The 15,662-nt window shown below is 30.9% G+C and overlaps 1 long non-coding RNA gene across 1 annotated transcript in view; it reads right to left on the reverse strand.

Annotated features, from left to right (window-relative positions):
• Window positions 1–15,662, reverse strand: part of LOC129021290 (uncharacterized) — a 165,266-nt gene that overhangs the window by 60,542 nt on the left and 89,062 nt on the right. Inside the window, exon 2 of the long non-coding RNA XR_008496020.1 lies at window positions 273–345. This is a non-coding gene — a long non-coding RNA (uncharacterized LOC129021290). The remainder of the gene's footprint in view (window positions 1–272; window positions 346–15,662) is intronic.

Here is a 15,662-nt window from a genome sequence, read left to right on the forward strand (position 1 = left end):
TTTCCATCATCCCTAGAAGGCTCTTTTCTACCTTTCCATTGGAAAGGTTCTTGAAAGCTTCAAGAACTTGAAATGTTGTTTTCAACCCATCTATTTCCCTGAACCCACTAATCTGCTTTCCATCAAGATTCCATTTTAAAGCGATACCACAGCAAATGTCCTGTGAAGGAGAGACCAGCAACGTAAGAAGTAAGTCAGCCAAATGAGGCAAGAGATTCAAGAAGAAAGAGGGCTGATAATTTATGTAAGATGAGAACTGAGTCAGAACTGACATTTGGCTATATCTATGTGGAATTCATTGCTTAATTTGATGAGTAGTTTCTGTGGCATTGTCGAGGAGAAGGCCTGAATGAAATAATTTTAAGTGAAAATGAGAGGAAGAAGAATGAGGCATAGTGAGTATAATGATGTAATTTTTGTAGGATATTTTGACTAAGGGAAGCAAAAAAGTTAAAAAATAAAAATAAAAAGGAGGCAACAACTTATCCCAGAATTCATATCCTACTCCTCTTCTCACTTTTCACCGATCACACTGGCCTTCTGCTGTTTCTGTCATGCCAATCATTCTCTCCAATATTGGTTTTTGCCTGTGTCTTCTCTGTGCTTGGAATGTTTTCTTCTATATATCCTTTTCTCTAACTTTCTTCAACTTTGCTTATATATCACCATCTCAATTTGGCTTTCTCTGTCCATTGTTTTAAAAATTCATCTATTTCTCTCCCCCAGCCCTAATTCGTCTGATCGCACTCAATCTGCTCCATTTTTTTTTATTTTCTGAGCATTTACTCTCTTCTAATATACTACACAATTAATTCATGTATGATGTTTATTCTTGATTGTCTGTCTTCTCCACCAGAAGGTAGCAGGAATCTTGGTTTGGTTCACTGATGTATTACAAGCACCTACAAGAGCCTCTGATACAGGAGGTACTCAAAATACATTTGCCGATTGAATAAAAGGAATCAAGGTGAAAAATAATGGTTTTGAAGAGACAAATAAAATATAGTATTTAATTACAGAATGATAAAAAATGTCATTTGGGGATTCGTAGAAGAGTGAATAGGTAAATCTGTGGGGAAGCTATATTATAATTTCTCTTCTTGAAGACTTGCAGAATGAAGGGTATCGCAAAAGAGTCATGCAGAGGTAAGAGGTTCAATTCATGAAGTAATGTTTTTCTATTTGGAATATATTTTTTCAGTTGATAAGCAATTTAATTTGCGGAAATTTAATTTGAAGAAAAATGAACAAACACAAACAAAACAATGAATTTTAAGAGGAAGACGAGGTAAAGATTAACAAGATTTAGGCGGTGATTCATGTTGAGGCATTTATTCTGCAATAGCACAAAATACATTGATGGGATTAAAAAAGTATGGTTCATATAATAGAAAAATAATAAGTGTCAGCAAAAATGCTAGAGCAAAATACTATATTCTAACTTCTGTTAGAACAAAGAACAAAGGAAGATTCAAAGAGTGAAGAGCAACACATCAACAAAGTAACAGATACTGCACATTAACATCATGTTCAGAAACAGACATTTAAGCTGCATATGCAAATGGCATATTTTCACATGCCAATGGATATTTAGATTTGCAATTATCTGTTTTCATGTACAAGTATCTCTTTGAGTATGCAAATAAGTGATTTGAATGCATAATGTGGGCACTCATTCTGAATATTGGACCTGTTAGAAGATTGCCAGTGGTAGCAGAAACATCTTACTTTTCGAGAACTGCAAACATCAAAAATTCAGTTTCGTTTTCATGAGAGAAAATGTTCATGACAGAAAAAAAATCTCAAAATTTTTAAAGTCAAGGATATTTCTTCTTGTGATAAAATTTATTTTGAGGGGAAAAAATGATCTATTTTGGACAGACCATCATAAATTGTGACAATTATAAACTAAAATGAGTCAAATAAGTCAAAGAAAAATATGAAATTGGTAGAAAGCAAGTAATAGTTTTCACAAATTTGTAAAAAATTATGTATATTATTTCTGCTCCATCTGATTTGTTTGACCTTTTTTGCTTAGTTTTATTACCTGGGAAATTAACAATAAAATATTTAAAAGGAGGTCAATATTTATTTATAAAAATTATGTTTAGGTTATTTTGTGAGCATTGTTATCTAATAAATACTTGTAATACCTAATATGTACAAAAAGTTTTGATACACAATGAGTTTAAAACTAAGCTGTTTCTTCCACCAAAGTGTTTCCCATCTGAATTATGTTATATAGCATTATGTAACTGACAACCACTAAAATAGAAGCATAATGAGGTTGTTCAAATAAGGAAGATATTTCATGTTATTAAGGAGATTAGGAAGAATTACTATTTAAACTGAATCTTGAAAATGCAGATGTTCTTTAGATAATATTTCTTTTAATAGGTTTTCAACTAAATTTCATAAGTAGATGTTTGCATACCATGAAAGGAAACATTTTATGAGAAAATCTATTCATAGGTGATTAACAAGGTGGTATCAAGCCAATAGAAATCAAATTTGTAAGAAAATTGGCATATCATTAAATAAGTATACAAAATGCCCAAACTGAAAACACAAAGGGGCAAATTAACTAATTTTAACATCATGCTTTAAATTTTTGGTCTGCAGCACTTTTTCAGTGATGTAAAAATTATCAGAAGTATGTCCAAATCTACTTAGAGATAAAGTCCATTTTTAAACTCTCATGATTATAGTTTCTTTGCTTTATATGATTTTTAAGCTATAAAATTCCAAAATAAATATTTTGCTCAATTTCATTACAGCAAAGATCATTAATTCATATGGAGTAAATTAACAAATATTCATTTTTGGCTTATTTATTTCCTCTTAGAAATTTTTATAATAATATGGAATACATTTTATGGACTATTCTTTAAAATTAAAATACATTTTGAATATTTCAAAATAGATATTGTATAAATCAATTTAATTTAATTCAACTAACATTAAAAGGCACCTGTTTGCTTAGTTCTGAGTCAAACAACATAGGAAAAAAGATGTAAGATTAAGTCATAAATCTTGACCCTTAAATAAAGTATAATATTAAAGAAGTATATTTATTTTGGATAAAAATATGAGGTTAAGATAAATAGAGTTTAAAAAATCACTGTAGAGGTACTGATTATTCATTTGTTTTACTTTTATAAAAATAATCTGTCTATTTACATTTAAAACAAAGATATTTGTGCTAGTTTAATAGTGTTTACCTCAAAGAAAAAAATAGTTTATATATTTAAGATCAATTTATATCATATTGTGAATGATTCACTAATCATTGAAAATGAGAAGGAAAACAAATCCATTAACAAAAAAGTAATATTAATAGACTGTATCTTAAAGTTTACTTAGGATTTTTAAAATTAATTATTCAAATAATTACGGAGACATATTCATTATATAATAATTATATACCTAAACTAAATTCTTGTAAATAAATAGTCATATGAAGCAGTTGAATTATAAAATGATTAGGGATAAAATATAATATAAAGAAATTCTTTCTGGCTACTGACTTAAAGCACTGTCATGATAATACAAAACTTCCAATAGAATTTTTCTATATCTTAAATACTTAAAAATGAATATATTATGAAAAATGATCAATATCACTAATCATCAGGGAAACGCAAATCAAAACCTCATTGAGATATCATCTCATCATAGATAGAACGGCTATTATCTAAAAGACAATAAATAAATGCTGCTAAGAATGAAGAGGAAGAGGAACTTATGTACTGTTGGTGTGAATGTAAATAAGTACTGCTATTATGGAAAACAGTGTGGAGATTTGTAAAAAAATTAAATTAGAACTACCATATGATCCCACAATTCTACTATTGGGTATTTATCCAAAAGAAAGGAAATAAGTATATCAAAGAGATATCTGCACCCTCATGTTTATTGCAGCACTATTCACTGTAGTCAATATATGGAATCAACCTAAATGTCCATCAACAGATTAATGAATAAAGAAATGTATAAAATGGAGTTCTACTCTGCCATAAAAGAAAATAAAATCATGTCATTCACAGTAACATGTATAAAACTGGAGAACATTATGTTAAGTCAAATAAGGCAGCCACTTAAAGACAAATATTGCATGTTCTCACTAATATGTAAGAGCTAAAAATTAAGGTCAAAGAATTCTACAGAAGAATTACGGTTATTAGAGCCTGAGCAGGGTAAATGGGAGAGGAAGAAAGGAAGTTATTTGTTACCAGATAATAAATTATATTTTATTTAATATAATTTTTATATTAAAATATAGAAATACCATCTTTATATATAGTGTTCTATATTTTCATAGTATATAGTAGTCTATATTGTATATAGTATCTTTTTTATATATAGTATTTATTTTAATAGGAATACTACATAGAATATAGAATACTGTATGTAGAAAAATATAGAATGGTACATATAAAGATAGTATTTCTATATTTATAAATATAACACATGAATATAAATATATTTCACATTTTATAAATATAATATTTATAAATTTAAACATTATATTTAATTGTATAAATATTACTTATCTATAGTACTTCCTTATTTTATATATCATATTTCTATATGTATAGATATTTATATATAAATTTCTACATTATATATAGAAATACTATATATAAAGTATACTAATATTATCGATAAATAGATATATTTTATATTAATATGTAAATTTTATATAGATATAAATATAATGATTTATGGATATAAAAATATATCTATATATTTATATACAGAGACAAAATACAGATTTATATAGTGACATAAATATATTATTTCTATATTTTAATATATAAGTAATATTTATTCATATATAAAATATATACATACTATACATGCCAAAACATTTGTGTAAAGTTTGAGAATGAACATATTATGAATGAGTTAGAGGAAAAAAACTATATAATATTAAAAGGATATTTCCCAGAATATACAGCCAAATTGACAAACAGTTTCTGAAGAGCTGCTTTGGGTAAAATTGGAAGGATGGCAAATCTTCTAAATGAAAGTGAGTTATCTTAAGAGTAGAAGGAAAAATTTCACATCTGGAAAAGCTTTCAATGTATTTAGTTTATTTTTTCAAACATTCTGCCTCTAACATGAAAACAAAGATGTATAACTTATTAGAATTTAAACATTTGTTTTACTCCTCTGATGAATAGCTTTTCAAATGTTATTTATAACATGATTTGTCTCTTCTTTTTCTCATAAAAGCTCATACAACAAAATAAGTTTTAATAATGTCATTGATCATATTTTAACTTTTACCATTACAAATTGAGAATACTTGTGTAAATAAAGTAATATTTTCATGTTGGCTTGATACCATTAAGTTAAAGCTGTTAGTTTCATTTTTATTAAATCACAACATTTTGTAAAAAGACTCATATTCCAGCAAATGTGGAATTGACATTCTTAGAATTTCAATATTTTTTAAAATTAAAATTCATTTGTAATAAATGATTGGAAAACAACTTAGCAAAGTAGTGGGTTCTTGTACATGAGAACATCATTGCTAGTCTAATCTTAAGCAATAAGTGACATATATAATGCTAGTAAGCATAAAATGACATATTAAGGTCATAGAAGTCTGGTCCTTGTACAAGATTTAAGTGTTACATTTGGTAAAAATCTTGCTAATATATTAATATACTTATAGTTTGTGGAAAGAATACATCATCAATTGACAATAAAAATTAAATTTATCTGAAAACTCACAGTATTAGGAATCAAACTTTATATTTTACATTATCTTATTCTGTGGTAAGGCAATAACAAGGATAGGGATTGAAATCAAAATCAAATAATAATGTATGGTTAAGTTATTTTCACCTGCATGAAATGTTGAGATGAGGTGTTTACCTGATTGAAAATTATGAGAATTGCTTATAAAATAAATCTGAATAATATTTTAATATTAAAATAGTTGACAAATAGCTAAATTGATAATATTTATGTTGAAGCTTGTTTAAGTTTCAATTAAATTTAAAACAACAAGATACCACTATTCACATATTAGATTGGACAAAATCAAGAACAGTGATAAAGTAGCCTCTTTGGAAGACAGAGTGGCAGTTTCACACTAAACTAAATATACTCTCACCATACAATCTACGGCCATATTTGTCAGTAGTTACCCATATAAGTTGAAAACTTAAGTCCACACAAATACCTGCCCATGGATGTTTACAGAAGCTCTATTTATAATTGCCAAAACTTGGAAGCAAATAAAACGTCTTTAAGTAGGTGAATGGTTGAATGAAATGTGATGCATCCAAACACTGGTATATTCAGTGTTAAAAAGACATGAACAACTTCCGATTCCCAGTTCCAAATGTAAGGAGCTTGGAAGTTGCCTTTCTATACTACCAATGAGATAAAAGCTGAAAAATCTGCAACTTTTCTTAAATTCATAAGAGAAATAAGTTCATGAGGCAAACTGCTATTCCCAAAACTGAAGAGACAGGCGAATACAGAGAAGCACATGTGGGAGCAGAAACCTCTGTGGGAACCAGTGCTGGGGTAGAAAAACCTGAACTTTAATTTATGAACTGCTAGAGGCTCACAGTAAACAAGTCTGAGAGTTAAAAACTCCAGGAGGACCTCATCAGAGGTTGACCATCACGCTTTTCTGAGTTTTACCTCCAGGAAATTAACTAGGTTCTCACAGTGAATTTTGCAGAAAAATGTTCTTGCGCTTCCAACACAGACAGGGGAAAAAGAGATTATTTTGAAATATGCCAAAGCACTCTGTTCTTATCAAGGTCTGTCTAGGAGAAACTAGTTTACCAAAGCCTAACCTGCTGGAGTCTTATTAAAGCCTACCAGGCCTGGAGGAAGTGAAATACCAAATTCTAGATAGCTTTAGCCGCTCTGTACCAACTTACGGGGAAGAAAAACATTAGAAACATATAAAGATCACAATCCAGAGGCAAAATCTTATTAAAAGCCTGAGACTTAGTCATAGGATGCCTCTTCTCACCCCACACCTTACCACCACATTACTAAAGACCAAGGTACAATAGCTCAGTACCCAGTATATCATGTTTGGCCATCAAGAAACAAATTATGAGGTATATTGAAAGGCAAAAAAACAAACAAACAAAAAAAACCACCATTTGCAGAGACACAGAAGCCATCAAAACAAGACAAGCAAGGTTGTTTGAATTACCAGGCATAGAATTTAAAATAATTATGATTAAAATGAAAAAGGCTTTAATGGATAAAGTAGATAGCTCCTAATAACAGATGGTAATAACATATGGGTAATGTGAGCAGAGAGATGGAAATCCTAGAACAACAACAGCAACAACAACAAAGTGTTAGGGATCAAAAACACTGTAACAAAAATTAAGAATCCCTTTTATGGACTTATTAATAGACTGGACACAGGTAAGTAAAGAATCCCTGTGCTTAAGAGGCATCAATAAAAACCTCCCAAGCTATAAAGGAAAGAGAACACAGAATAAAAAACATAAACTAGAATATCCAAAAACTGTAGGACAACTCCAAATATGTATGATGCATCTAATGGAAATACCAGAAACAAAATTAAAAAGAAGTTCCTCAAATTAATATCAGACACACAACCACAGCTTTAGGAGGCTCACAGAACTCCAAACAGGATTTATGCCCCCAAAACTACATCTAGGCATATTATTTTTGAACTATAGAAAGTCAAAGAAGTAGAAAAACATCCTGAAAGAAGCCAGGGAGGATGGAGGGAAATGCCTTACTTAATAGAGAAGCATCTGATTTTTCAGAGATGTGTAAGAAGAGAGTAAATTGAAATATTTAAAGTCTTGAGAAAATAAAAACGCTATAATTCTGTACATTGTGAAATTATCCTTCAAAGTAAAGAAGAAATATTTTCTCAAACAAGTAAAGTTTGAGGGGATTTGTTGCCAGTAGACCTGCCTGCAAGGAATGTTAAAATAAGTTACTTAAAAAGAAGGAAAATAACTTAGGCCAGAAATTCATGTCTACATGAACAAAGAGAAAGTGTTGAAGGAATAAATAATGATAAAATATAAACTTTTATTCTTATAGTCAGTAGATCTAACATATAATAATTTATTCAAAATAATAGCAGCAATGTATTTAACTACATATGTACATATAATACATATGTTTATATGTGTTTATATATATTTGTAAAATGAATGGTAGCAATTATGCAAGAGGCAAGAAAGAGAAGTTAGGATTATTTTGTTGTTTTAAGGTACTCATTCTCCCCTTGAAGCAGTAAATGGTATAGTGTTATTTGGAAGTGAGTTTGAATTATTTATGAATGTATATTGTAAACTCTAGGACAATCACTAAACAACTAAAAAAAAGCACAAAGTCTAATTGATATACTAAGAAAAAAAGGAGAGCAAATAATATCATATAATATGCTCCATTAAAAGCACCAAAGGCAGAAAAAGAGTGAAAAATAAAAATTTAAACAAAAACAAGGACAACAAATAAAAAATAGAAACAACTATGTAAGATATTCATTCAGCTATATCAGTAATCATTTTGAATATCGGTAGTTTCAGTGCACCAAAGACAGAGGCTGTCAACTGAAACAACAATGGAAAAGACCCAACTATATGGCATTTATAAGAAACCCACTTTAAATAATAAGGATACATATAGATTAAAGGTAAATGTATGGAGACAGATAAATCATACTAACACTAATTTTTTAAGTAAGAATAGCTATATTAATTAGACACAGAGATATTTCAAAGCTCAATTACCAATGTAATTGTATTGGGAAGTGGACCTTTTGGGAGATGATTACATCATGTGGTCACAGCCCTTACAAATGGGATTAGTGCCTTACAAATGTGGTCCCAAAAAACTGACTTTCAACCTTCCACCTTCTGACAACACAGTGAGAAGGCACCATCTATAAACCAAAACTGGGCCCTCATCAGATACTGAATCTTCTGGTACTTTGATTTAGGACTTCTAATAATTGACAACCTATGAAGGACATAATTCATTAACACTAAAAGTCTTAATTTTGTAAAAGACAATGTTAAGAGGATGAAAAGATAAGCCACACACTGGGAGAATATATTCACAAAGGGCATAACTGAGAAAGTTATCCAAAATATGCAAAATATACAAAAAATACTTAAAACTTAATAAGAAATCAAACAAGCCAATTAAAAATGGGCCAAAGATCTTAACAAACACCTCATCAAAGAAGATACACAGAAGGCACATAATCATATAAAAAGATGCTCCACATTATATATAATCAGAGAAATGCTTATTTGAATGGCCACAATCCAGAACGCTAAGACCTAACACTAGTGAGGAAGTGGAGCAACAGGAACTCTCTTTCATTGCTATTGGGAATGTAGAATAGTAGAATCAGTTTGGAAGACAACTTGGCAGTGTTTTATAAAACAAAACATACTCTTACATTATGATCCAGCCATCATACTCCTTGGCATTTACCAAAGAAGTTGAAAATTTATGTCGATACAAAATTCTGCATTTGGATGTTTATAGATTTATTTATAATTTCTAAAACTTGGAAGCAATCAAGATGCACTCCAGTGGGCAAATAAACTGTAATATATCCAAAAACTAAAATATTATTCAGCACCAAAGGAAGCACTCTATTAAACCACGAAAAGGCATGGAGGAAATGAAAATATGTATTATAAAGTGAAAGAAGCAAGCCTGAAAAGTCTGCGTACTCTATAATTTCAACTAAATAACCTTCTGGAAAAGGCAAAACCATACAGTAAAGAGATTAGTGGTTGCTAGGAGTTAAGGGGAAGGGAGAGAGAAGTAGGTAGATTTCGGGAGATGTTTAGGGCAGTGGAACTATTCTATGTGATACTATATCTATGTGGATTCATGTCATAATACATCCGTCAAAAGCCGTAGAAAGTACAATACTCTGAGTAAACTTTGATGTAAGCTATGAAATTTGAGTGACAATGTGTTAATGTAAGTGCACAGATTGTAACAAATGTGCCACTCTGATACAGGGTGTAGACAGTACGGAAGGTTGGTGAAGGGGTAGAGAGTATATGGAAACTCTGTACTTTTCATCCAGTTTTGCTATGAAACTAAAAGAACTCTAAAAAATAAATTCTTGCTAAACGAATTAGCACAGTAATGGAAAACGAAATGCTGCATATTCTCACTTATAAGGGGGGCTAAAAACTGGGCACACATGGACCTGACATGGAAACAATAGACACTGCAGACTACTAGAGGGGGTAAGGAGGGAGTGGAACGTGGGTTGGAAAACTACATATTGGATACTGTGCTTACCACCTGGGTGCGATATACCCATTTAACAAACCTGCACATGAACTCCCCTGTATCTAAAATAAAAGTTGAAATTTAAAAGAAAAACAAGTGCTCCAATCTCTCTGATGGAAACAAAAAAAAATGAAAGGATAGGTAGTAAGATAGATAAACAGGAGCTAAGGAAGCAGAGATGGGCTAGTTTATAACTTTGGGGAGCCTGGCTTAGCAGAAATGGAGATGAAAATAAGGCATTATTTAAACGTTTTCAAAGAGGTGATATATATATACACACGTATACACACACACATATATGTTTTAAACACACACACATATATATGCTTTAAATAAAAATAACATATACTCGTGATAAGAAAAATACTGAAGAACTCAGAAAGCATGGCCACAGCCTCCTGCACTCCTTCGCATCCCTATTAGGACTCAGGCATTTTTGTTTCCTGAACACTGCTGGTACCGTGTTCACCAAGGACCCTTCCTCCCACTTGACAGTTTCCTCCATGATATTTGGTTTTGTTGGTCACCGTTTTTTTTTCTTGGAACTCAAGCTAACTTGGATCCCATGTAACCATTTTCCCTAGAGGAGCTCTTATGCCTCTGACTCCTCTATTCTCCAATTGCTCTCAGGCTCCTTTGCTCCCCAACATTAAAAATATTGCAGCTCCCCAGGCTTTGTCCTCACCTTCTTCCCACTCAGTCTGATTTTCCTGTGTGGTCTTATTTGTTCCCTTGGCCGTAAGTAGCACCTAGATGCCAACAACTTCAAAATGTACAGCTCTAATGCAAATCATTCTGAGCTCTAGAACCATCTATTTCTATCTGTTCACTAGACACATGCAAACCCCACAGAAGCTCCAAATTCAACAGGCCCAAAACTAAATTCACAAACCTGACTCCTTAATAACAAAAGCAGACCATGTCATTCCAGAACATTTTATCATAGAAAAATTTCTCTTTTGTAATTGATGAAAAAATAAAATTAAACAAAATATTACCAACTATATTCAATGAAAAGTAAAAAGAATGTAATATGAATAAATTGTGTTTATTTTAGAAAAGTAATATTGGTATAACTTTTACAAATCAATTTACCTATGTATCACATTAATTCATAATAGAAAATAATATTTGATTATCCCAATAGAGGCAAAACAATGGATAAAATTGGACAGCTATTCATCAAAATATATTCTAGTTTGCTAGGAATGAAATGGAATTATTCTTAACCTTAATAATCATATTATTCTTAATATGAAATGCTTACATGCCTAATAATAAAGTCATATAAGTCTTCCTCCTGAAATGAAGACATATGAGAAAACTGATTATTCTCACTGTTATTCAATGTTTTACTGGAGGTCATAGCAAAATCAGCCAAGAATAGTTAGAAAACCTAAAAATCTGATAAGCCATTTAAATTGGTAAGGAAATATGGCAATCTCACTGGATAAAAATTTTATATACAAAAATTAATTATTTATCAATGTACACATAAAAACATTTTAAAAATGAATATTCAGAAACACCAAATATGCAAGAATAAATCCAATGAAATATGTGAGTGGCCTGTACTCTGAAAGTAAAATAAATATCAAAAGAAATTACAGAAGACCAAAACAATGAAGTAGAATGTCACCTTAATGTATTGGAAAACTCAATATTATAAAAATGTTACTTATGTGATATTACTTACTTATATTTAATATTTATATTACATGTAATGCAATTCAAAATTTTAGCACTTTTTTGGTGGGAACTATACAAATTGATTCAAGAATTTACTAAAATTGAAAAATACCAAGAATAGCCAAAAGCTTTGAAGAAAAACAACTATGGAAGATTGTACCACTGTGTAATCCACACTCATTATACAGGTATAGAAAGAGATAACTCAACGTAACATAGAAACAAAAGAGAAATAGATTCGCAGTGGAACAGAATATAGACAGCAGAGAAAGATCCACGCTTGTATGAACAACTCATTTATGAGAAAGCTTCTTTCTTACTTACATCTACATGAAAAACCCCTCTTTATCTCTTATAATATTTCTTGTCTTAAAATAAATTTTGTCTGATATTAACAAAACCACAATAGCTCTCATCCTTAATATTACTATGCTTGACCTTTCCCCATCTTTTTATTTTAAAACTGTGCCTTTATATTAGCAGTGTCTCTTCAATGTATTTTAAAATATCTTTTATACTTTTCCTCGTTTACTTTCATTTCCAGACTTCCTTTGGTTTAACTGGTATTTTGTTTAATATCTATTTTATTTCCTCTTTTGGCTTTTTGCTACATCTATTTGTATCATTGAAATAAAGTTCCTGAAGTTATCACAATCTATTTGGAAATAATTAGTATGTTACAATGTAAAATATGGCATTAAATTAGGATAACTTTATTCTCCTTCCCTTTGTGCTATTGTTTTGTATTTAATTCTATGTGTATTATAAAACACAAAATGTAATAAAGAGCAGAACATTATCACTTAGAAGAAGACGCTTCACAGTATTTGTCTTTGGAAATCCTAGTCATCATGAAGGAATAGACATCAAAATTACGATTTCATCAAAGCATTGCATTGTTTTTTGTTGTTGTTTTGTTGTTGTTTTTATACTACTTGCTATGCTTATAGCTGGAAATTATACTGAAGGAGGAACATCTAAAATGCAGGGTTTTTTGGTATACCTAATGGATAGATTTAGGAGTTTTATGTTAAGTTTGAAAACTTTTATGATTTATCTATACTGGCAGACTAGTTAGTTTGGACAAATCCTTCCACTGAAAATATCTATTAAAACTGGGCAAAGAGTTCAAACACATCTGCTTGTCAGCATTATGGAGTTAAAAAGGAACAAAGCACTTTTGGGTCAAGATATAGAAAAAGGAGGAAACCAAAAGACTGAAAAAAAATAAATAAAAAATAAAAACTGGGCTCTGCTAAAACCTAGATTTTGGACTAGGACCTAAGGGGCTCCACCCAAATATCCGTGTAAATCAGATATGTCAGACCACACAGGAACTGAAGACTAGCAGCAAATCTCAATTTGTGCTTGGATTAAAGTGATTTGGGATTGTCATTGCCACTAGTCAACTCTTGAAGATAAAGGTATAGACAGAATACATGTATTTTTTAGAAAAAACAGAAACTGAGAGCATCTATCACCAACAGTCATACTCCGAATGAAACACTAAAGCTGTTTATTTAGAAGGAAAATGAGTTAACTTGTCCTGACTATGTAATCTTAAGGATTCTATATTCAAATAGGCTTAAGACATATTTATGATTGGTTGTTTAAAGTTTGTCTTTCTCAATATAGTGTAAACACTATAAAAAAGATAGTTTGCTATTTGATTATCATAATATACTCAAATTTTGCCTCATGCTTGACATAATAAATTTCTCAATGATTTTCTCCAGGATAGCTGAATATTAATAAATTTTTTGCTGTGTAAGCATTTATGATTCAAATATTTCATGGCAATTTAACCCTATTAAAGTGAGTTCACCAATTTCTCATTTGATATTTAATTTTTTGACATACAAAATCTGTACATAATTAATACATATAATTTAGTGATTTTGGTGATAAATATGCAGTTAAGCAACCATCACTATAATCTTTGCCATAAACCTATCCATCATCTCTAAAAGTTTCCTTTACCCTGTTAGTTATTATTATTTTGCAATAACACTTAACAAAAAATCTACCCTTTTAGCAAATTTTTAAGTATACAATGCAGTATTTTTATTATACACTAGTTCTCTAAGACTTATTCATCCCACTTTGTTTTACAACCTCATGCCTATTTCAATGCCTAGTTCAACATATTTTAGAATTATTCACACTGTCACACTGTATATTTATTTATTTGTTTATTTAGAGACAGGGTCTCTCTCTATCACCCAGGCTGGAGTACAGTGGCACTATCTTTGCTCACTGTAGCCTTGAACTCCCTGGGCTCAAGCGATCCTCCCACCTTAGCCTCCTGAGTACCTGAGTACTGAGGACTACAAGTACATGCCACCATGCCTGGCTAATTTTTTGTAGAGACGAGTTTTCCCCATGTTGCCCACTGTCTTGAACTCCTGAGCTCACACATTCCACCTGCCTCGGCCCCCCAGAGGGCTGGGATTATGGGCTTGAGCCACCGCACCAAACCACGCTGGTTTTAGGCTCACTTCTGCTCTTTTCTCTTTCTTGTTTAACTAAATAGAGAGAATTAAAAAATAGCAAGACCACGTAAAGCTAAAACACGTAAGCATTCTTAGGAAGTGGGAGAAGCAGACAAAGAGGGGATTTAATGTTTTAATTTTTATATCATCCATTATATTGTATATATGAGTAATTTATTTTGTATTTTCTGTAATTAAGGTCAGTCTTTGAAAGACGGAAGTAAAGAGCAGCTTTTGTGATGTAATTTGATTGCATGACCAAACGACAGTAAAAATATCCCTTCAACTGTAGTTCATGTGCCTGAAACTCTCTTTTTAGAGAGGCTTGTAGATTTCTTGTATATTATACATTTTTTAAACAAAAATTTTCAATAAAATCTAATCTGTTAATACCTTATTTCTTATTATGCCACTAACAAAGTTTAGAGAAAATATGAACCACCGAAATCTAAAGAATTCTACCAAGTGACTATAATTTGATCTTGATGATTGTATTAGTCCATTTTTATGCTGCTGATAAGACAAACCCAAGACCAGGCAATTTACAAAAGAAAGAGGTTTAATGGACATACAATTCCACACGGCTGGGGAGGCTTCACAATCATGGTTGAAGCCAAGGAGGACCAAGTCACATCTTACATGGATGGCAGCAGGCAAAAAGAGAGTTGATGCAGGGAAACTCCTTCTTATACAACCATCAGATCTCATGAGACTTATTCACTATCACAAGAACAGCACAGGAAAGACCTGTCCCCATGATTCGATTGTCCCCCACCAGGTCCCTTCCACAAACGTAGGAATTCTAGATGAGATTTGGGTGGGGACACAACCAAACCACATCAATGACTAAGGCAGTATCACACAAATAGTATAATTTTGTAACCTTAAATAACAGAATGATCCTTTCCATTTATTTTTTAAGAATATTTTTGGTAGGATTGGGAAAGTACATTTATATATTTTTTGCTTTATTGATTTACCATGCTATATGAAATTCTGCATAAGTGCAATGTTAATGACTGTATAATATAGCAGGATATAAAACTATCATACATATTTAAGTATCTACTTCTCTGCATTTTGGCTATTTTCATTTTTATTCAAATTACTATGCTATGATAAACATTTATGCATATAAATCTGTGTATGAAATCTGTTTCTGTTTTTAAGAAAAATGTC

Source organism: Pongo pygmaeus, chromosome 1, assembly GCF_028885625.2.
Source record: "Pongo pygmaeus isolate AG05252 chromosome 1, NHGRI_mPonPyg2-v2.0_pri, whole genome shotgun sequence".
NCBI classification, from domain to species: Eukaryota; Metazoa; Chordata; class Mammalia; order Primates; family Hominidae; genus Pongo; species Pongo pygmaeus.